The sequence below is a fragment of the Salvelinus namaycush genome, chromosome 20, assembly GCF_016432855.1.
Source record: "Salvelinus namaycush isolate Seneca chromosome 20, SaNama_1.0, whole genome shotgun sequence".
Taxonomy (NCBI): Eukaryota; Metazoa; Chordata; class Actinopteri; order Salmoniformes; family Salmonidae; genus Salvelinus; species Salvelinus namaycush.
Window position 1 is genome coordinate 11,345,191 of NC_052326.1, and position 22,801 is coordinate 11,367,991.

A 22,801-nucleotide genomic window follows, 5' to 3' on the forward strand; every position below is an offset into this window, starting at 1 on the left:
GGCTCTTGCCAGCCCTGTGCAGTCTTTTCCTCTTCCCAGTCAGATGATGTTGAGCTTGAGCTTGTTCCCGGCTGAAGGCTTTCGTCCAATGGGTCTACAGGATCTGTACTACTAAATCTGGTGTCAAGGTCATCCTCAACATCAGCAACAGGATTACTACTTTGTACTTTGATACACACTCAAACAAGGTACTATATCCACCCATCCCACGCATGTCAGTAGATCATGTATACTAACCTTCACACACAATAGTAGAAGTTGTAGTCTACTTATAAACTCACCAACTATGACAACAAGACATGGACCATGTTTATGTCTAGCTCCAGTATATTTATTTGGTCATCACAGGGTCATGGAAAGATTTAGGAAAGGTGACTTACACTAGTTCCTGGTGATGAGCTTGATGTTGATGCTGCTGCAGATGTTGATGGGATCGGACTCTGTAATTAGAACACATAGGCCAGTCACGTTAGCCTTTGCCGTAGTTAGTTAGCTAGCTATTGGTTAGATCTGGTCCAGTAGGCTGTATCTAACGTAACCTAATGTAGCTAACGTTAGATTGCTTCACATTGACATTGATTTGCTTCGGAATGTCTAGCCAGCGTATTATGAAAGCTCGCTAAACAAATATAGTTTGCTAGCAAAGTTAGCTACTATACCTCTGCTCAACTTCTTAGTAAGATAACCAATGAAATGTTACCCCAGCAGCCTGTGCTTGTAGTTTGCATATCCAGGTACTGAGCACTAAACTTTACAGTTGTTGTTGACACACAAAAAAACATATTTGCAAGCTGATGTTCGAATGGCGGGTTCAGTGAGTAACATTAGCTACCTGTTGACACCCATTCTCAACTGGATCCACCTCCACAGGGGCAGTACTACGCCCTGAAATTGCAATGAATTCTGTAAATTGTCGTTTGCGTACAACCAGGAAATGTAGCCCTTTTCTACCAGTGTGATGCAGAAACGCTTGTATTTGTTTGCAGTGAGGGAATGCTATTTTTTAAATAATATATTGTAATGACCTGACTAGATCATAAAGGAACAATTGTCCAGACAGAGGATTGAGTTTACGAATTGACGGTTTATTAACCCAACTTTACACAGGCTACTGTTTGGCCGTAGCCCACACCAAATAAATGAAAGATACCCCACAAGCCAACTGTGACCTTCTCTTGTGAAGGCCAGACATAAGAGAAAGAACAATGGATAAACCTGGTTTTAACTTCCAATGCTCCATCCCCCTGCCCAGCCCCCCTCCACGCCACTCCGCCAACCACCAGGATGCCCGGCATCAGAACATTCCAGGCATTCCCGTGATTGGCAGATAGCAGGTTGATTGGCATGTCGGACCCCGCGAACACTGGTAAGTACAACACAACCCACTAATAGCCTAACACATAACACACCGCTGTCTGTGCGGGTTGCTACAATATTTCTGGACATATACAGTGAAAGAGCAGCGGTGAAATTTTCCGTTAACAAACACATTTGACAAATTACATCCTACAGTACTTATACTGTATGTGGGCCAACCTCAAAATGTATCTTGGGTCTTTGCTTGGTATTTACCTTGTCATTGCCTTCTTGTTTCCTATGACTTTCTGGTCATTACCCAGTTACTTCAGCACTGTACTTAATACATTATTATGTAACCTATTGGTAATTTCTTTATAGTTTCACCAAAGTTTCTGTGTTTTCCTATGGGGCCTTGACCCTATATTCTAAAGCAAACATCTGTGCCACAGGGTTCAATTCTCGGGCCGACTCTTTTCTCTGTGTATATCAATGATGTCGCACTTGCTGCTGGTGATTCTCTGATCCACATCTACGCAGACAACACCATTCTGGCCCTTCTTTGGACACTGTGCTAACAAACCTCCAAACGAGCTTCAACGCCATACAACTCTCCTTCTGTGGCCTCCAACTGTTTTTAAATGCTAGTAAAACTAAGTGCATGCTCTTCAACCGATTGTTGCCCGCACCCTCCCGCCCAACAAGCATCACTACTCTGGGAGGTTCTGACCTAGAATATGTGGACTACAAATACCTAGGTGTCTGGTTAGACTGTAAACTCTCCTTCCAGACTCACATTAAGCATCTCCAATCCAAAATTAAATCTAGAATCGGCTTCCTATTTCACAATAAAGCCTCCTTCACTCATCCTACCAATCCTTGACTTCGGCGATATCATTAACAAAATAGCCACCAACACTCTACTCAGCAAACAGGATGTAGTCTATCACAGTGCCATCCATTTTGTCACCAAAGCCCCATATACTACCCACCACTGCAACCTGTATGCTTTCATTGGCTGGCCCTCACCACATATCGTCGCCAAACCCACTGGCTCCAGGTCATCTATAAGTCTTTGCTAGGTAAAGCCCCGCCTTATCTCAGCTCACTGGTCACCATAGCAGCACCCACCCATAGCACCAGCTCCAGCAGGTATATTGCACTGGTCATCCCCAAAGCCAACACTTCCTATGGCTGCCTTTCCTTCCAGTTCTCTGCTGCCAATGAATGGAACGAATTGCAAAAATCTCTGAAGCTGGAGTCATATCTCCCTCTCTAACTTTAAGCATCAGCTGTCAGAGCAGCTTACTGATCACTGTACCTGTACACAGCCAATCTGTAAATAGCACACAACTACCTCATCCCCATATTATTACTTACCCTCTTGCTCTTTATCACCCCAGTATCTCTACTTGCACATCATCATCTGCACATCCATCACTCCAGTATTAATTCTAAATTGTAATTATTTTGCCTCTATGGCCTATTTATTGCACACTGTTCTACATTTGCACACACTGTACATAGATTTTTCTATTTTTCTTTTCTATTGTGTTATTGACTGTAAGTTTATTTATGTGTAACTCTGTGTTGTTGTTTTTGTTGCACTGTTTTGCTTTACCTTGGCCAGGTCGTAGTTGTAAATTAGAACTTGTTCTCAACTGGACTACCTGGTTAAATAAAGGTTAAATAATTGTTTTTATTTTTTAAATAATTTCACCACAGTTTCATTTTACTTATGTGGCCTTGACACTGTATTCTAAACCAAAGAACTGTTCCCCTGTAAATTACTATTACTTTCTTAATTGTTTCATCATATTGTTTTGTTTTTGTGTACTTTACTCTCTTTTTTTTTACAACTTTACTTTTATGTATATCCAATTTAATCTCATGCAATTTCTCCCCAGACAAATGAACACAAGTAATTCATCTACTATGTTCATTAATGGAACTTAACATGTATTGTTAGTGTAGCCGTCTGGGCCTATGCGCTGGTTACTGCGCTCTGGCTTCAATTCAGTGTTGTGTTGTGGTGCATGTAGATTGACTGGACAAGGGACACACTACTGCCGGTTCTGGTCTTTTGTTACTGGATGAAATTAAATAACTGAAATGAATAAATGCAGTGCAAGGCATTGACATGAAATGGCGAGTCTCTCTATGCTGCAAGCATCAAATCAGACTCATATAATACATTCGTTATACAGTAAAAGTCTTTAATTAACATAAGTGCTATAATTCAAAGTTAATCAACAGTAATATTTCCTCTTACATAGTCTGAATAAAAGAGTTCATAAATGTTTTATGAGTCAAACATTCTACACCCGGTTTAAACAAATAACTAGATTTCACCTCCTTCCTATTGGCCAAATTTAGACTATTATACAACAACACTGTCCATATCAGATTTTGAATATCGTTTATGAGTTAGCCCCACAAATTTATGAACGGCTGAGCCTGATGTCCTTTTGGTAAGCTATCTCATGAATTGATATAATGTATCCAAGTGAGCAGAGACTCAAGGCAATTGCTTCGTGCTTGCTACCATACCCTATAATTCTGTATTTCTTTGTGAGTAACTTGTATACAGGTAAACCAGAAAAGCCACATCCTTGATTGGCCAATGAGTGGCAACCCTGATTAGAATCACCTGCTGCTCATCGGTTGTTCCCTACAAATGCTGTTTTAAATAAAAATAACATTTTACCTACACTAAATAAGGCTGCAATGCTGAAACATCTGTGTACACAATCCCTGATGCTGTGAAAATAACAATAATACAAAAAATGAAGTAAGCTTTATGCCACATTATTTTGAGTGTGGACCCATTACACATTTTCTTTGTCTAAATTTGCAGGTTTTACACTCCAGCCAAGTTTCTGGGAGAGTGCAATGGTCCCCTTTTGATTAACTACATTCCAAAAGACCAAACGCTAATATAAATGAGTAAAACTATGGCAAATATCCCAAAACACAGTAAACAAAACAATAAGGTTCAGAGCTGCCGGAAAACATGTGGCGAGACAGCATTTGCCTCAGTACTTTTCAATCTGCCACACCACTTTCAAAGCAGCAGCACCGAACGTGTTTACTAGACCCAAAATTGCCCTCCCTGGAAGCCTGTGTTTCAGACATAAGGAAGTGGATGGTGGTAAATAGAGATGCTAGTTCTAGGTCCCAAGAAACAAAGAGATCTTCTGTTGAATCTGACAATTAATCTTGATGGTTGTACAGTCGTCTCAAATAAAACTGTGAAGGACCTGGGCGTTACTCTGGACCCTGATCTCTCTTTTGATGAACATATCAAGACTGTTTCAAGGACAGCTTTTTTCCATCTACGTAACATTGCAGAAATCATAAACTTTCTGTCCAAAAATGATGCAGAAAAATTAATCCATGCTTTTGTCACTTCTAGGTTAGACTACTGCAATGCTCTACTTTCCGGCTACCCGGATAAAGCAATAAATAAACTTCAGTTAGTGCTAAACATGGCTGCTCGAATCTTGACTAGAACCAAAAAATGTTATCATATTACTCCAGTGCTAGCCTCTCTACACTGGCTTCCTGTTAAGGCAAGGGCTGATTTCAAGGTTTTACTGCTAACCTACAAAGCATTACATGGGCTTGCTCCTACCTATCTTTCCGATTTGGTCCTGCCGTACATACCTACATGTACGCTACGGTCACAAGATACAAGCCTCCTTATTGTCCCTAGAATTTCTAAGCAAACAACTGGAGGCAGGGCTTTCTCCTATAGAGCTCCATTTTTATAGAATGGTCTGCCTATCCATGTGAGAGACGCAGACTCGGTCTCAACCTTTAAGCCTTTATTGAAGACTCATCTCTTCAGTAGGTCATATGTTTGAGTGTAGTCTGGCCCAGGAGTGTGAAGGTGAACGGAAAGGCACTGGAGCAACGAACCGCCCTTGCTGTCTCTGCCTGGCCGGTTCCCCTCTCTCCACTGGGATTCTCTGCCTCAAACCCTATTACAGGGGCTGAGTCACTGGCTTACTGGTGCTCTTCCATGTCATCCTTAGGAGGGGTGCGTCACTTGAGTGGGTTGAGTCACTGACACAATCTTTCTGTCCGGGTTGGCGCCCCCATTGGGTTGTGCCGTGGGGGAGATCTTCCTGGGCTATACTCGGCCTTGTCTCAGGATGTTAAGTTGGTGGTTGAAGATATCCCTCTAGTGGTGTGGGGGCTGTGTTTTGGCAAAGTGGGTGGGGTTATATCCTGCCTGTTTGGCCCTGTCCAGGGGTATCGTCGGACGGGGCCACAGTGTCTCCCGACCCCTCCAGTCTCAGCCTCCAGTATTTATGCTGCAATAGTTTGTGTCGTGGGGCAGTCTGTTATATCTGGAGTATTTCTCCTGTCTTATCTGGTGTCCTGTGTGAATTTAAGTGTGCTCTCTCTAATTCTCTTTCTTTCTTTATTTCTCTCTCTCGGAGGACCTGAGCCCTAGGACCATGCCTCAGGACTACCTGGCCTGATGAATCCTTTCTGTCCCCAGTCCACCTGGTCGTGCTGCTGCTCCTGTTTCAACTGTTCTGCCTGCGGCTATGGAACTCTGACCTGTTCACCGGACGTGCTACCTGTCCCAGACCTGCTGTTTTCAACTCTCTATAGACAGCAGGAGTGGTAGAGATACTCTGAATGATCGGCTATGAAAAGACGACTGACATTTACTCCTGAGGTGCTGACCTGTTACACCCTCTACAACCACTGTGATTATTATTATTTGACCTGGTCATCTATGAACATTTGAACATCTTGGCCATGTTCTGTTATAATCTCCACCCGGCACAGCCAGAAGAGGACTGGACACCCCTCATAGCCTGGTTCCTCTCTAGGTTTCTTCCTAGGTTCTGGACTTTCTAGGGAGTTTTTCCAAGCCACCGTGCTTCTACACCTGCATTGCTTGCTGTTTGGGGTTTTAGGCTGGGTTTCTGTACAGCACTTTGTGCCATCAGCTGATGTAAGAAGGGCTTTATAAATACATTTGATTGATTGATAGACATATTCATTAGTTCACTTCATAGATGTTACACCCTGTATATAAATTCCTTATTGTGTATTTATTCCTCTTGTGTTACTATTTTTATTCAATTTTTTTTTAACTCTGCGTCATCGGGAAGGGCTAATAAGCAAGCATTTCACAGTAAAGTCTACACCCATCGGTGCGTGTGACAAATAAAATGTGATTTGATTTAGATAGTTGCACGTTTTGCAACGTAAAAAAAGCATGTGTTTCTTATTGGAAAAGTTGACATAGTACCTCCCCCAATTTAGCCCGTTTGCCTCTGTTTTGTCTAGTGAATACTAGCCTTGCTGACGTGACCAACGTGACTACACAGCGAAGAGCTGTGACCCACATTGTAGGAAATCGAGAGCTGGTGTCAGCCAGACTAAATGAAATGAATGACCCTGTCCCTGGGAAATTATGCAGTAACCCCCACGCTCGCTGCGACAGGTGGATTCACTTGTCAGTCCCATAGGTCTCCTAGCTACAGCCTACAGAGCATCATCAACGTCTCTCAGCAACTAGGTTTGGTTGCACTAGCACCTCATTGTTGACTCATCACTCTGCACTTGGTGTCTTTCATTGTGTGTATATAGTGTGAAATTAATACTCAAAGACATTGTAAACATTATTTTCATAACACTCAGTCCTACTATAGTAGTTCACTAAACTACAGAATATGTTGTCTATTGAAGTTATTATCTCTGGCTCTTTTGATATCAACTTCAGAATTAATAATAACAAGGTTTGGTGTAGTTTGAAAGGGTTTTGTCACGTATACTCCCTCTACGGCCTCTATATCATCAGGCTGCTGATTATCGTCTCGCGCACCTGTGCCTCATGACACTCACCTGGATTCCATCACCGCCTTGATTATCTTCCCTATATCTGTCACTCCCCTTGGTTCTTTCCTCAGGTGTTATTGACTCTGTTTTCATGTCGGTGCATTGTTTGTGTTTCATGTTTATTGTTTTGTTTATTTATTAAAACAGTCACTCCCTGTACTTGCTTCCCGACTCTCAGCGCAATCGTTACAGGTTTTATCCGGACAAGGAAAACCCCAGCCCTATAGTCATAGCACCGCTTATTTCGTCATAACCTACGACTAGGACCAAGAATTTTACCTGACAGGTCATGAGATCAGGAAAAACTTTAGGCTCCAGAACTGACGAGACTTTTGCCACACAGCTTTTGAATAGGTCCCAGACGATACCAGTATTGCGATACTCGTTAGTATCATGGTAAGGAAACATAACACGAAGCGGATGTAACTCATCCAGTGTCACATTTATTATTTTTCCAATTATTTTCCAGTATCGCAATATTTTTTTCCACAGCAAAAATTTAACCACGAAGCAGATAACCTGCTGTATGTAAAATATGATTGGCTACCCATATTTTACATACACCAGGTGTTTATCTGCTTCGTGTTTACATTTTTGCTGTGGAAAAAATATTGCGATACTGGTATCGTCCCAGCCCTACTTTTGAACATGTGGTGCCACCGCTAACGTTGCATCACTTGTGGACCAATTTACCTGAATTAGATTAAATACATGCAGCAGTGAGTGAATTGCAAAGTAATGACATGATATGGCAACTGGCAAGCCTCTCTGTTGCACAAAAGTGAAAGTGAAGTTAGTGAGCACCTGTGAGAGGGAAGCTACAGAGACCCTGTTAGTAGCTAGCTAGCCTAGCTAGCTAAACATCCTAGCATTGCATCAGATGTTGTAAAACTATTTTTACCCAATACTACCTCACTGTTACAGGCTTTGGTTTTTCCATTTGTTTTTAAGTTGGACTTTAGCATGTATAGCTTGTTAGTACCTAGGTTGCACCGATTGGTATTGGCTCGTTATTCAGTATGTGTTACACCTGTGATGGTTGCCAGCTCGTTAATGGGAGGGTGTTTCACCTGTGCTGGCCCAGTGCTCCAGTTTGTCTTGATAGATGTGGAGGGTTAACAGGAGTAGTTGGTGCGCCTTATTTACATTTCTAGACAAACCCTCCTTTATCTGATTTCCCTGATTTCCTTTTGCTCTACCTCTGTTTGCCTTTTAGTTGGCAAATTTAGTGGAAACTATTGTCTTTTAGGTCCCAGTTGTTGTTGCTATGCAACTTTCAGTGGACTTTAGCACCCCTACTAAAACCCCACCTGTTTTGGTTGTCAGTGACTCTTTGTTAGTTCCCCCTCCTGTTTGAGCAACATTATTGGTTTTCTTGCTGGGGAACGTAACAATCACCAATAGTTCACTACCCAGATAGCAGACGATTCCGGGCCACTTGCGGCAACTGTTTGGCACTGCTGGCTTTGCCTCAGAATGGGCCAGTCCTATGTGGGCCAAATACTGCAAACGATTCTGTATTCATTATGGCAGGCCAAATTTGGGCCAATTGTGGCTTGCGATATAATGCCAACATATACACTACCATTCAAAAGTTTGGGGTCACTTAGAAATGTACTTGTTTTTGGAAAAGCCAATTTTTTTGTCCACTAAAATAACATCAAATTGATCTGAATTAGTGTAGACATTGTTAATTACTATTGTAACCAGAAACGGCAGATTTTTGTGTGGAATATCTACATAGGCATACAGAGGCCCATTATCAGCAACCATCACTCCTGTGTTCCAATGGCACATTGTTAGCTAATCCAAGTTTATAATTTTAAAAGGCTAATTGATCATTAGAAGACACCTTTGCAATTATGTTAGCACAGCTGAAAACTGTTGTTCTGGTTAAAGAAGCAATAAAACTGGCCTCCTTTAAACTAGTTGAGTATCTGGAGCATCAGCATTTGTGGATTTGATTACAGGCCCCGGTGCACAACTGAGCAAGAGGTAAGTACATTAGTGTCTAGTTTGAGAAACAGACACCTCACAAGTCCTTCCAGCTACAATAGTTATGTACAACATTAACTATGTCTACACTGTATTTCTGATCAATTTGATGTTATTTTAAATGGACAAAAAATGTGCTTCTCTTTAAAAAAACAAGGACATTTCCAAGTGACCGCAAACTTCTGAACCGTAGTTTTTTCCATATAATTTTGTTATTAAATATGCACTCGACATTTTATGCACTTGACATCTCATATGTACATATCAATTTCACTGTTATATTTAATTTATGTTAACTGCTTGTTTGCACATTCTCTATACTCTTTGATCCACTGTTATTAATATTTTAGATTGTATTAGTTTTATTATTATTATATTTTGTACTTGCTGTTGGCCGACATGCAAGTAAGCAATTCCTTGTAAGGTATTACTATATTTCTTGCACATGACAAACATATTTGCCTTGACAATGGATTGCAATTAACCCCCTATTTCGGTGCTACATAAAGTTGAACCTATTAAATGGTTTAATTGTTCTTTTGAACCTAAGGAAATGGTTCTTTATATAGCCATAAAGGTTCCATTCATAACCTTAAGCATGCCTTTAATATAATATTTTTTAAACATCAAAATGTTAAACTATCTTTAAAGTAAAGAACATTCACTATTTAAAACCATTGTTATTTTTTTTGTGTACCAAATGTTTTACACAGTTTGATTATTCAAAGTGAATACCTCCAACTCTTTGGCGCCAACCCCAAGTCATATGACATGAACAACCGCTTAGACTACAAGACTGTTATTTCGAGAGGAGAACCCAGGGATCAGTTACCAACTTGCAGCATTGCTAGCTAGCTACATGTGACAATAACACTGTTGTTGCATCCAATAGCTAGCTAGCTAACTTAATGAAATAGGTTAGCCATTTTTCCCTACCTGACCTTTTTATATAGCTTAGCTAGCTGTCAATGATATATTTTCCTTATGAAACTGCAATTGGACTGTGAAAAATGTAGTGTAGGCAAGGTAACCTGGCTAGGTTAGCTAGCTATGAATTTCTGGCAATGAGCTAGCTAGCCAAAAATGTCAAATTGCAGTTGACAGCCTACTTGCTATAAATCCAATATTAATCTAGCTAGCTTTTAAGTCTGCCTGACAAGCTAGCTAGATTAATATTGGATTTATAGCAAGTAGGCTGTCAACTGCAATTATTTGCTGTCCGGTTATTTGACTAACATTTGTGAGCTAAATCGGAGCGTGTTCTTTGATTGCTAGCTAACTAAGTTAACATATCCTTAGCTGCCTAAGTAAAATGAGTAGGTGTACTAGCTAGTAGCTAGCTTCTCACTAGCTAGTTCTCATTTTTCTTTTAGGTTGTGTGAGTTAGCTGTAGGGGCCACTACTGAGGATGCTAGCTAATTAAATGGTGAACACTGTAGCTAGCTAACACTATCTGATAAACAAGTGTGCAAAGCTGTCATCAAGGCAAAGATTGGCTATTTGATGAATCTCAAATGTAAAATATATTTTGATTTGTTTAACACTTTTTTGGTCACTACATGATGCGTTATGTTAAAGTTTTGATGTTTTCACTATTATTATACAATGTAGAAAATAGTAAAAATGAAGAAAAACCCTTGAATGAGTAGGTGTTCTAAAACTTTTGACTGGTAGTGTACATCTCGAGCTATATCTCATGCATCCTCACAGGCGATTGAAGTGTCCCCAGTGTTGCTTGTTGTTTTGGCCTTGGTTGGAGGTGCTTATTTTATCTTTAAGGTTTAGCAACATTGTCTCTTCCTAACTTAAAGCTAGAAAGTGTTGGTTTCTTTTTGCATTTCCATCTCCTGAACAAGTCAGCCATTATAATTATGCTTTAAAAGTTTGTGGTATTATTATCTGAGACATATATCCAGAGCTGTATGGCGCCTTAGTTATCCAAAACTAAGATAGTGTTTGTTTTTGATATTGGAAAATACATGTTAGTTTTCAGCAGCCAATAGGCTATTGAAATGAGGTGAATTACTTAATATTAACATTCAATATCCATATGTTATGGTCACTTTTCTGTTGTCTGTGGTTACAGATTCACTATTTGGGATTGAGGTGACTGATGTGAAAGAGAGTGTGTGGAGGGAGGACCATGGACCATGGCACATAATCTCCCATGATCTTTCAAAGACCATGAGCTGGAGGGGAATCAATGGAAAGGTGCCCTTCTGCCAACTGCAGCTCAAAGAGACAAGTAACGTTCTACTGTTGCCAAAGTCCTTCATGAATACTAGAAAGCATAGAAAGAAACAACTAAATAAACCAATGATTATTTTTTCCCCAATTTAAAATGTAAAGCTGCGATGAGGAGAAACTGGCTCACGTCCGGTGCAACTGAAAAAGTGTAAAAATAATCCAAAGATTTCCTCTGTAGAGGATCGAAATGGTGGTTGCAAGGAAAGAAGACAAAGAGGGGAGAGGTTGGACAATATGTAGATACTCTTGGTGGTGTTCTGATAATCACCAGAGGATAAAAAATGTTTCACAAATGTTTGTTCCAATAATACAGCATAAACGCTACGTTTGTAACTGGGTTTGGTGTTAGTTGAAATTAAGATCAGCTGCGCATGGGGAATCTAGCTTGTATTTTTATTTTTACCAAGTGATCATGTGATGTTAATAGTGCTACATTTTCATTACAACTATGTTGTCATTAAGCTGGACAAGTGTTTTGCACCATCAATGTTGCTGTCTTAGTGACTAGTTTATGTTACAATGTTTTCAGTCTTTGTTGTTTCAGGGCTCGTTGTAATCTGCAAGTCATGTTTCTATTTTGTATTTACAAGGCTCATTTGGGCAACAATCATTTGAGATGTGAGCTTGTTTTAAAACAATATGTGTAACAGTGTTAGCTGTGTTGCCACTGCAGAACATTAATGTTAAGTATCAATGCACTTGTACGTTATGGCGCATGATTGAGTAAGCTAACATGCATTTACTAGACTTTAGTACATTACAGTAGAGCACAATAGAGTACAGTATACATTACTGTATTCTAATTTAATGTGCTTTATTGTGCTAACTGTACTATACTATACAAATTAAAAGACAATTTCAGTATTTAGGACCCTAATCATATAAATGCCATGTTATAGAAGGGTGAAGACGACACTTTTTTTGAAATATCACTAGGTTATGAGTAACTTACCCGCAGCAGCAGTTATCTTCCTGAGATGGAAATAGTAACAAAGGCTCCAAAAACACACAACTACGTACTTTTACAATCTGCAAAGTTCTGGTTATCATGGTGCAGGTCTGTAGATGTAGAGTTACGGCTGCAGCATCTGAGCCACTGCAGGGCCATAATTCCAAACCACATGTGGGCCAGATATACATTTTGCTAACTGGGTAGTATCACAACATTAGGAAACATTTTATGAACCATTAAATTTAACGCGTCAACATGCTCATGAATATTCATATCTCGCCCCAATATCTCAAAGGCATGATAAATTCACCTGCCTTTCTTCAGGTTTGCTTGAACAGGAGCCTCTGACCAGAAAGTTTGCTAATATAAAGCACCAGTACAACATTTCACCTAAATAAATCCATCACAAACTGATCGATTCTCAATTGCAAAATGCAGACATGAAAAACAACAAAGACCAATGAAAAATGTATTTAGGTCAAATAAAATACAAGCAAAATATATATTTTTAATCCTTTCATTCAATTGCTGTGAATTTCCAGCATTCAAGATTCAAGTGCTGTGAATTTCATGTATGCTTTTTGCAATTGAGAATCACTCCGGGATTGATTGCTTTGGTCGGCAGGAACATCAGACCAGCATGCGCTGTCTCTCCCGCTCTACTTTGGAGTTTACAGACGTAGGTATATATTTACTAGATCTCCAGTGTGTTCCTGTTTATAAAGTTTATAACACGTTAGTTAATGTACAGTTCATAAAACTTTTCCTAATGTTGCGAGACAAGCTAAATATTAGGGTAATAGTATTATGTAAAAAGAGTTATACACCATCTGATGCAATGCTAGGTTCGCTATAGCTAGCTATAATGAACATGGTGCCTGTGTCAGCAGCACCACGGAAGAGATCCACCTTTCCTGCTCACAAGGCCTGTAAAAGTCTGTAAGTAGGCTATTTTTGTTTTCAAGTGTACATGCTTTCATAAACTCAAGCACTGTTTTATGTTAGAATTGCATTTTGACTTGTTTATTCTAGTTTTTTAGTTTGCGATGGTGCTTGGCTAATTTGTGCAACAACAGAAATCGGCATTTCACATTCTTAAAATAAAGTGGTGATCCTAACTGACCTAAGACAGGGAATTTTACTATGATTAAATGTCAGGAGTTGTGAAACACTGATTTTAAATGTACATGTAAACTTCCGACTTCAACTGTATATACGTGTGCTCCGGTTTATTTATGTTTAAGAATTGTATACGTTCATAACTTGTTTTATTGTGTTGCGAATTACATTAGGCTATGTGAGAGGTGAGGCAGACATAGCCTAGTCTTACACGGAACCCAAACCGGCTGCGCATGTGCGCCATCTTGCATACATTTATTTTGTCCCCCTACACCAAACGCGATCCCGACACGCAGATTATAATATCAAAACAAACTCTGAACCAATTACATAAATTTTGGGGACAGGTTGAAAAGCATTAAACATGTATGGCAATTTAGCTAGTTAGCTTGCACTTGCTAGCTAATTTGTCCTATTTAGCTATCTTGCTGTTGCTAGCTAATTTGTCCTGGGATATAAATATTAGGTTATTTTACCTGAAATGCACAAGGTCCTCTACTCCGAGAATTAATCCACACATAAAACGGTCAACAAAATATTTTGTAGTCATCTCTCCTCCTTCCAGGCTTTTTCATATTTGAACTTATATGGTGATTGGCATCTAAACTTTCATAGTATTACCACGACAACCGGCAACACATTTCGTCTGTCAATCACCCACGTGGGTATAAACAATGAGGAGATGGCACGTGGGTACCTGCTTCTATAAACCAACGAGGAGATGGGAGAGGCAGGATTTGCAGCGCGATCTGCATCAGAAATAGAAAGGTCATCTATTTTAGCCCTTGGCAACGCAGACGCTCGGGGGCAGTGTGGGAGCAATAATTGAATAACATAGATTTCAAAATGTATTTTGCTACGCTCGCACACGCGACGCAATCGGTGTAGTCAGGGTATTAGGCTACCAGCCACACAGCGAGGGAACTGTTTATTATTAGTGTGGTGCAGAAACATTCCTAATTTGTCCATGTGCAGAGTTTATATTCCCTTCTGCCGCACAACAATGTGTTGCCAAGTTTGTTTTCCCTCATTCTAGCTCATGTGAAAATGGCTAATGTAACAGGATAAAGAAAATGAAACCACCGGTTTGGAAGGATTTTTTGGAGTCATTGTGGACAAGGAGAACAACCGGTAGATGGATACACAGCCTGCAAAACTGCGAGCAGATATTTTTTTGTATACTTTTACCCCTTTCTTGTTATATCCAATTGGTAGTTACAGTCTTGTCCCATTGCTGCAACTTCCCGACAGACTCTGAAGAGGCGAAGGTCGAGAGCCGACGAAAACATGACACTGTCAAGCCGCACTGCTTCTTGACACATTGCTAGCTTAACCCGGAAGCCAGCTGCACCAATATGTTGAAGGAAAAACCATCCAGCTGGCTGCGGAGTCAGCTTGCAGGCGCCTAGCAAGGAGTCGCTAGAGCACAATGGGACAAGGAAATCCCGGCTGGCCAAACCCTCCCCTAACCCTGGCGACGCTGGGCCAATTGTGCGCCGCCTCATGGGTCTCCCGGTCATGTGACAAAGCCTGGGATCGAACCCGGGTCTGTAGTGACGCCTCAAGCACAGCGATGCTGTGTCACTCGGGAGGCCAAAGCAGGTATTAATTTACGATAATTCAGTTAAATATCAGTTAATTCTTACATTAATTCAGGCTTTCATTCATTTAGTCCATACGCAGGCCATATAAAGTTTAAACCTGTGCAGCTAGTAAAAATGTGAGTAGCCAGGTAGCCAATAGCCTACTAAATAAATATAGGCTATTTTTGTAGCCCATAGCCTATTTGATTCTGGGAATTGTTTAAGTTTCAACTAAACTATTTAATTATCTAAACCAGATTGAATGTAAGGGTATTATTTTGTTATGTCGGCCATAGATTTTCATTTGGTAAGAAGGCTCTTTTTCAAAGCGATTTGAGTTGAATGTGCCGCATCACATTGTGAAAATAAGATAGGCCTATCGTTCTTAATTCATGGCATGGTTTCATTTTATCCAAACGTTGAATAGACATGTAGACAAATTAATTAATGCAGGGAATGGAATAGCCCAATAGCTTACTACTCTGGAGTCATAAAAACACAGAAATAAATTGATGTTATTTGACTTGTCACGGATCGTCTCTCGTAACAATTCTATGTGGGTTGGTTGGGACTTGTATAGTGCTTTTCAAGGACCCAAAGTCGCTTTACAATTATAGAAGTGAAAAAGGAAAATAAGCAAAACAGGAGTCAAAACAAAACATCAGACTAAACAAAACATGAATAAAGAGAGGGGTGGGCTCAAAGAAGGGAAAGAGTGTGGTGTATGGGGAGGGTAGGGTAGGGATTTCGATACGAACCCAGTTTAGGGTAAGGGGCGGGGGGGGGGGAGAGATTGGGGTTAGGATACAAACCCGGTTTCGGGTAAGGGGTTGGATTGGGTTTAAGTACAGAGCTGAAGTAATTGGGTCACGACGGAAAGTAATAGGAAACAACAGGCAATGACAGTAATTACCCAGATACAAAATACTCAAAATGTAAGTTTGGAGGTTGGCCCACATACATTTTATAAATGTATATGAAAGTTCCAAGTACATTCTTAATAAGTATACGGTGCTGCTAAAAAGAGGTGAAATGGCCTTAAACACTTACTACTTAACTTCTGCTTATTAACTTCTATTATTGATAGTTCTTCAGTAACTAATAATAGTTTCTACATAACCAGGAAAATTCATCACACTTTATATCAGTATTTACCAGCCACATATGAACTATTAATGTGTTATTACTGCTTTCTTATCTTGTATCTCTTGTGTTTTTATTCTATTTTCATTATCTATATTATTTATATTTATTACTGCACTGTTGGGAAAGAGCTCACAAGTAAGAACTTCACTGTTTTACACCTGTTGTATCCTGTGCACGTGGTGAATACATCTTCTTGAATATTCTTACCTGGTTGTTGTTGTCTTATTTCCCTGTTACTTTCCATAACGAAAATGGTAATGTGGAATCAGGATTGGGAATCAAGAGATTTGCAGACAAGGCAGAGAGAGGCCCAGGGTTGGGTGGTTAGTGATGGATTGTTATATGTGAATGGGAAAGAGGACTTGGAGTACTTTTTCTACTGTCCAAAATCGTTGCATTTATCTGTGTTACAGTGCAGCTAAATCAATGATGTGTGAATGTGGGTGTGGAAGAGGAGTTCATTTTAAAAAGAGGGCTTTGGTGAGAAAGAACAACTCTGCAATCATCAATTTGATCTGTTATCCAATTGAAACCAAAGAGGTTCAACATATCACTCATGGGTGCTGTCAAACGAAACTTTGGCTAAAACGGTACAAATTCAGAAAACTGACATTTGGCCAAATGATTAACAATTTCAACACGCTAAGAAGTGGAACCAAGAAGGTTATTATTTTCCCTATATCATGAAACAACTGTTCTATTATCTGTACTTTTCTCATTTACTCCCTTTTAGGTATTTAGAAGGTATAGAGTCATGTAACATTGAGAATGAAAAAATATATGTATTGGGCGTACTAAAAAAAGTAATTATATCATGTAATAACCTTCTCCAGGTTCCCCCTATCTTCTTGTAGTGTTCCCCCTTTCCTCTCCTCCTCCTTTCCTGATCTCTGTCATTATATCTCTGACGGCATGCTGTCCCAGCCAAGCCTCCTGTCACATGAAATAAATTGCCTTCACTCTGAATGGGTCAAAACAACACAGAGATGTCATTATTTTTGCGGCAATTGATCATACCTGGGGAGAGAAAAGTCAATAGTTTCTATAATTGCAATGTCCCCAGCCACATCAGAGGCACATATGAGTGCTTTTTATTTCATACCTTTCGTTTCATGCTTTTATTTTCATAGAGATAGGAGTCATGTTGAGAGGTATGCTAAAGAGAGAAACTGGCCAGGCATGAGGTTAACCTGCATCTAAATAACATCATTAATAAAGTTGATTTGCAACTATTACTATTTGCAGAATACTTGTTTTCTATATCTTCCAAACAGGAATTGAATGTTCACTAAGTAGGTTTATCAAAGACCCAAAGATGATAATTCACAAATTTGTTGCGAAACCACTAACGTTTCAAAGCTATCACTCCACTGACTATCACTGGCTATCACTACAAGTCTAACCTTGCAAGCCGCCTGATCTTGTGAGCTTACATGAATAGTTCATGTAAGCTTGTGAGATCAGGCGGATTGCGGGGCTACCTGAGATCTAGGCTTAGTGCCCAATTTCCACAACACAATCATTTGGATAAGCCATGGTAGGTTCGCCCTCATGTGAGAGCTAGCAAGCAGGCTAGGTAGTGCTAGGTATCAACAGCCAATCCAGTAGGGTCTTTCTCCAACTTTGGTTTTGTTCTGTTGACACTCCCTCGCCCATGCTCACATCGCCCAACGGTCCCCCCGTCCACTTCACTTCCCTCCATTGAAAATGAATGGGGCTCCGTTTCATCACCCTCAACGTGTTATGTGGAAATGGATTGTAACTCATGCCATGGGGTGTAGATGACGACGATTCTCATTATTTTATGAGGATATAAATGATGATTGACACCAAGCCTATTTTTTTTTTTTTTCTGTGCCTATATGTCATTGATGAATCCTTGTAGTGGCTATATCAAGCTGTGAAGAACAAAAGTGAAGATCTTAAAAGGAAACTGAACCCACTTGGAGTTTGATGGAATATGTCAAAAAAAATAGCAGTGCGATAGCAACAATAAATGACACGTTTTCATAAAACATTTTATTTTAGTAAGTAAATTCATACAATTTCATTCTTCCACTGAAGGAAATAGTCCGGACAGAAATCTGGTCGTTATGGATGCTGGCTAGTCGTTCATTCTAAAGATTATATTGGTAATGTTGTTAGGGAAATCAATTCTAACAAAATATGGTTGCTGCTAGCTAAACTAGCTACCCTACAGCTAGCCGAGTCATGTCTGCTAATGTTAGTAGTTTTTGTTCGTATTTACTTGTACATTGCCATTTATTGTGCATCCATTAAATTGTCCCATGTTGCCTGGGGCGTTGTCTTCAGGAACAACCATTCTGCTCCTCTTCGCTGCTGGAGTGGCACTGGTGCTGATGTTGGTGCTGTTTGCCAGGATGTCGCTCCATCTCTTTCTGTCCCTGTAATTTGGCCTCCAAAAGCTCTCGCTTTTATGTCTACTCACAGACATGATCCGCCTTGCCTCAGGCCCTGCGTCCAACAGCTTCGGCACAAGGGTGCTGCAGAGGCAATGTCTGGTGTACACGTTGGTATCTGACCCTCTGCATACTCTTGTTAACATAGTCACCAAATAATTTACACCCATAGACTCTCATGTGTACCTGGAACAACGACAGACAAAAAATAGCTAATATAGTCCACGTGCTAACATTGTAGCTAGGCTATATAGGAATATGTGACCCGTTTCAGGAAAGTAGGCGTAGGTCGCGAGTCACTACTTCACAGGAGAGCCGTTTGAACGTAAACTTTTTTTCAAAAATCGGAATAGTTTTTTGGGGCAGAAATGCCTTCTCGAACATGTGCACTTTCATGTGCCTTAATAACAAACTTGTATGCCATCTGTAAATACAAATAAAATTGTTAAATTACAAGCGTAGTTGGTTTAGCCACAGAAAAAGAAGCAACCTTCCTGCTAGCCATGATTGGCTGAGATAATGAGTGGGTTGGACATGCCGAGAGATGAGTTTGGATTGGTCTGCCATATAGCACGCGTCTGTTTATTTGAGCTGGTCAGTATGTCTATGAAACCTGTCTAAAGAGGCTTTTTTTATGTATCGTGTAGTAAAACTTGTGCAAGTATCCATTTCAATAGAAATGCACTGCAACAACTGTTTCAGAGCACTCTCGTCTGAGAGTGCCAGAGCGCAGAATAACTGATGAATTTACGAACGCTCAACACCGGTTGAATATGACCGGTGTCAGTAAATTATGGCAAAAAAGCAGAACTAAATTGTTGCCAGCAGCACAGTTAGTCACCAACGCTTTGGATAACATGAAAACAGCCTAATCAGCTCTGCTAGGGTGAGTAAAATGGTCAGAGTATCAAGGCAAGACCCAAATGTATACACAAGAGGCAGATGTTTGGAGTCTTACAATGTTTATTTATCCAAAGGGGTTGGCAAGAGAATGGTCGTGGACAGGCAAAAAGGTCAAAACCAGATCAGAGTCCAGGAGGTACAGTGGCAGACAGGCTCATCGTCAAAACCCGGAGGACTAGAAAAAGGAGAATGCAAAAAGCAGGAGAATGGGAAAACCGCTGGTTAACTTGGAAACATACAAGACGAACTGGCACAGAGAGACAGGAAACAGAGGGATAAATACACTGGGGAAAATACGCGACACCTGGAGGGGGTGGAGACGATCACACAGACAGGTGAAACAGATCAGGGCGTGACACAGAGTTTGGGTGGGGGCTGAAGCTTAAGATGATTCTTGTGGCATTGCACACGGTCAGTGTGAACCAGAGTGACTTGACACAACAACGGGCCAAGCAAGCTGTACAAACAAAACAGAAACGACACAGGACGTCTTATTTAATGAAAGGGGTTGCAGTCTGCCATGAAGCATTCAACCATGTATACGGGTGGAATCAAGTTAGCCAGGTGTGTCTGACGGTGATATCCGCTTCTATTAATAATGCCAAAATATTTGTATCTGGAATTTGTCTTTCAGCATCAGTAGAACACGCCTGAGTCTTCTCCACCAGTCATACAAGAAGAATGGTCTAATGCCTCCCATCAAAAAGAGAGCTGGCCCAAGCAAGCACAGGTTACACCTGACGCATGAGGACTTTCAGCGAGTTGTGAACTTCATCAACAACAACGCAGAGGATAATGCAATAGTATTACCAGGACGCCACCCAGGACACAAACACTTTGGTGTAAAGCTGCTGCCATCCCATGTGGCAAAAAAGCAGTGTGGCATCTCTACAAGGAATTGATGACAACACTTGGTATGTAAAGCAAAAACAACAAGTTTTGATTATTTAATTGACCTCCAACATGATTGGCACTACTATTATTGATCTCACATTATTTATGTATTTTCCAGAGGTACTTGTAGTCGGCCTTTGTTATCATTTTAACTTAGTTTCCAAGATTATGTTTCTGAATGCACTGCTGCTGCTCTGCACATTTGTAGGTAAGTGAAAATTACCTGATGATCATCCATTAAAAAATGATATTACGTTTTACCTTACATTTTCTTATTATTAACTTATCTGAAGACCATTTTATTTCAATTTTTGGCTAAAATGACTTACCCAAATCTACTGTAACTGCCTGTAGCTCAGGACCTGAAGCAAGGATATGCATATTATTGATTCCATTTTAAAGGAAACACTTTGACGTTTGGGGAAATGTGAAATTAATGTAGGAGAATATAACACATTAGATCTGGTAAAAGATAATACAAACAAAAAAACATGCTTTTTCAACAACAACAAAAATAATCATCTTTGAAATGCAAGAGAAAGGCTATATATTGAGTTAGGATCCTAGGTGTAATTTAGATTGTGTCCATAAAATGGCAGCAGTGTGTGCAAAGTTTCAGATGGATCCAGTGAATAATTACATCACAACACAATATTTTGTCAAGTCTGCCAGGAGTTTGTCCAAATGTGCCGACTTGGTCAAATTATACATTTTCAAGTACATAACTATAGAAAACATACAAAAATGCTACGGTAATAAAAAATGTACATTTACACACACCCAGGAATGTCATACATGATGAATCATTAGCTTCCCTACAGAAAATACATACATGATGAATCATTAGCTTCCCTACAGAAAATGCATACATGATGAATCATTAGCTTCCCTACAGAAAATGCACTAACTTTCACACATCTAGATGGCCGGGCGGGGTGGGTGTGGAGCCAGAGACAGCAGTGGGGTCAAACTGTAGACCCCAGTTCCTACATTTGAATATAAAAATCTATTTTTATCAAACAAAACTATGCTACATTGTATCTCTGGGAACATCAGGATGAGAAATCAGAGCAAGATTACTGAATTGAAGTACATTATTTACCTTCACAGATGAATGTATCAAACCAGTTGCCGTGAAAAGTGTTTTGTTGTTGTGCTCTATCCTCAAACAATAGCATGCTGTTTTTCCCCCTGTAATAGCTGTTAGATTAACAATGATTTAAGCTTTCTGCCCATATGAGACATGTCTATGTCCCGGAAAGTTAGCTGGTGTATACAACGTTGGCTAGCCACATTATCACATATTGAGCAACAACCGTCCCGGTTTAGGTACACTGATCACTGATCCCGTAGAGGTTAATGTTATTTTGTTGTTTGCAGGTGCACTATCCTTCTGACCATATGTAACCAGGTCCCATCTACTTTTTAACTCCTCGCAAGTGTGGCTTGTTTGGTGTCTGCTGTGAAGGAATACCACAACAAGTCAATTACTTGATTGATGAAAGCATGTCATCCAGCAAAGACAGCAGCGCAGTCATCAACTACATGCACCATTTCTTCACCATCTACGGAGTTGGGGAAACATGTGTGGACCTGAATTGTGAAAACTGCATTGGCCAAAACAAGAACAAGTTTGTACTCTAGTATTGTGCTTGGTGGACCATGCACAAGCTCCACCACAGTCTGGACCTTCACTTCCTGATCACAGGCCACACCAAGTTTGCCCCGACAGGTGCTTCGGTGCTGGTGGAAAGCAATGGCTGGCAACAACACCTGACTTAGTGCTTCAGGCCACTGCCACAGTTCAAGCAGTACCAGCACTTCAGGTGAATATCATTTTCATTGCATTGTTTGAGGTTATTTTTCCTATCTAAACTTGGGAGGTGAATTGATGTTGTGAAAGGTTGTAGTGTCATTTTTGGGGGGTTATTTCCTGTTTTACAGCTTTGATGCTCTGGAGCCTGGTGTTGTTGTCGCCAAGGAGCGTCCGAACTCCGTCAGGACCAGGTTTCACCTACTGCACAACGCTGACATCCTTCCTCCCATAGATGGTCTGCCTGTACAAGCACCACCTGGACTGGACACAGCTAGACAAACTATCTTTTTGACAAGATCAGGGAGTTTTGTGATGAAGAGGCTATGGACATCACATGCCCTGCACCAAAGTCAAGGGCAGGACAGAAACAGGCACTCCGAATATAGATTCCCTTGTTCATGCGTGGTTCGGACGGACCAGTCATCAGCACTATCTGCAGTGCCTCTATTCAAATGACTCTCTTCTAAAACATATGTTGCTGCTACTATTTTTTTTTATCCTGCTGCTCAGCCACTTTAGCCCTGATTATATGCATATAACTACCTCATCTATCACTGATATTATT

General features: G+C 40.3%; 1 long non-coding RNA gene across 1 annotated transcript; it reads left to right on the top strand.

Moving 5' to 3' along the window:
• The first annotated feature begins 20,177 nt into the window (after positions 1-20,177).
• On the top strand, positions 20,178-22,511 carry LOC120065668. Its single transcript, XR_005478691.1, has 3 exons — positions 20,178-20,440; positions 21,801-22,246; positions 22,365-22,511. It is a non-coding gene; the product is annotated as an uncharacterized LOC120065668 (long non-coding RNA).
• The last annotated feature ends 290 nt before the right edge of the window (positions 22,512-22,801 follow it).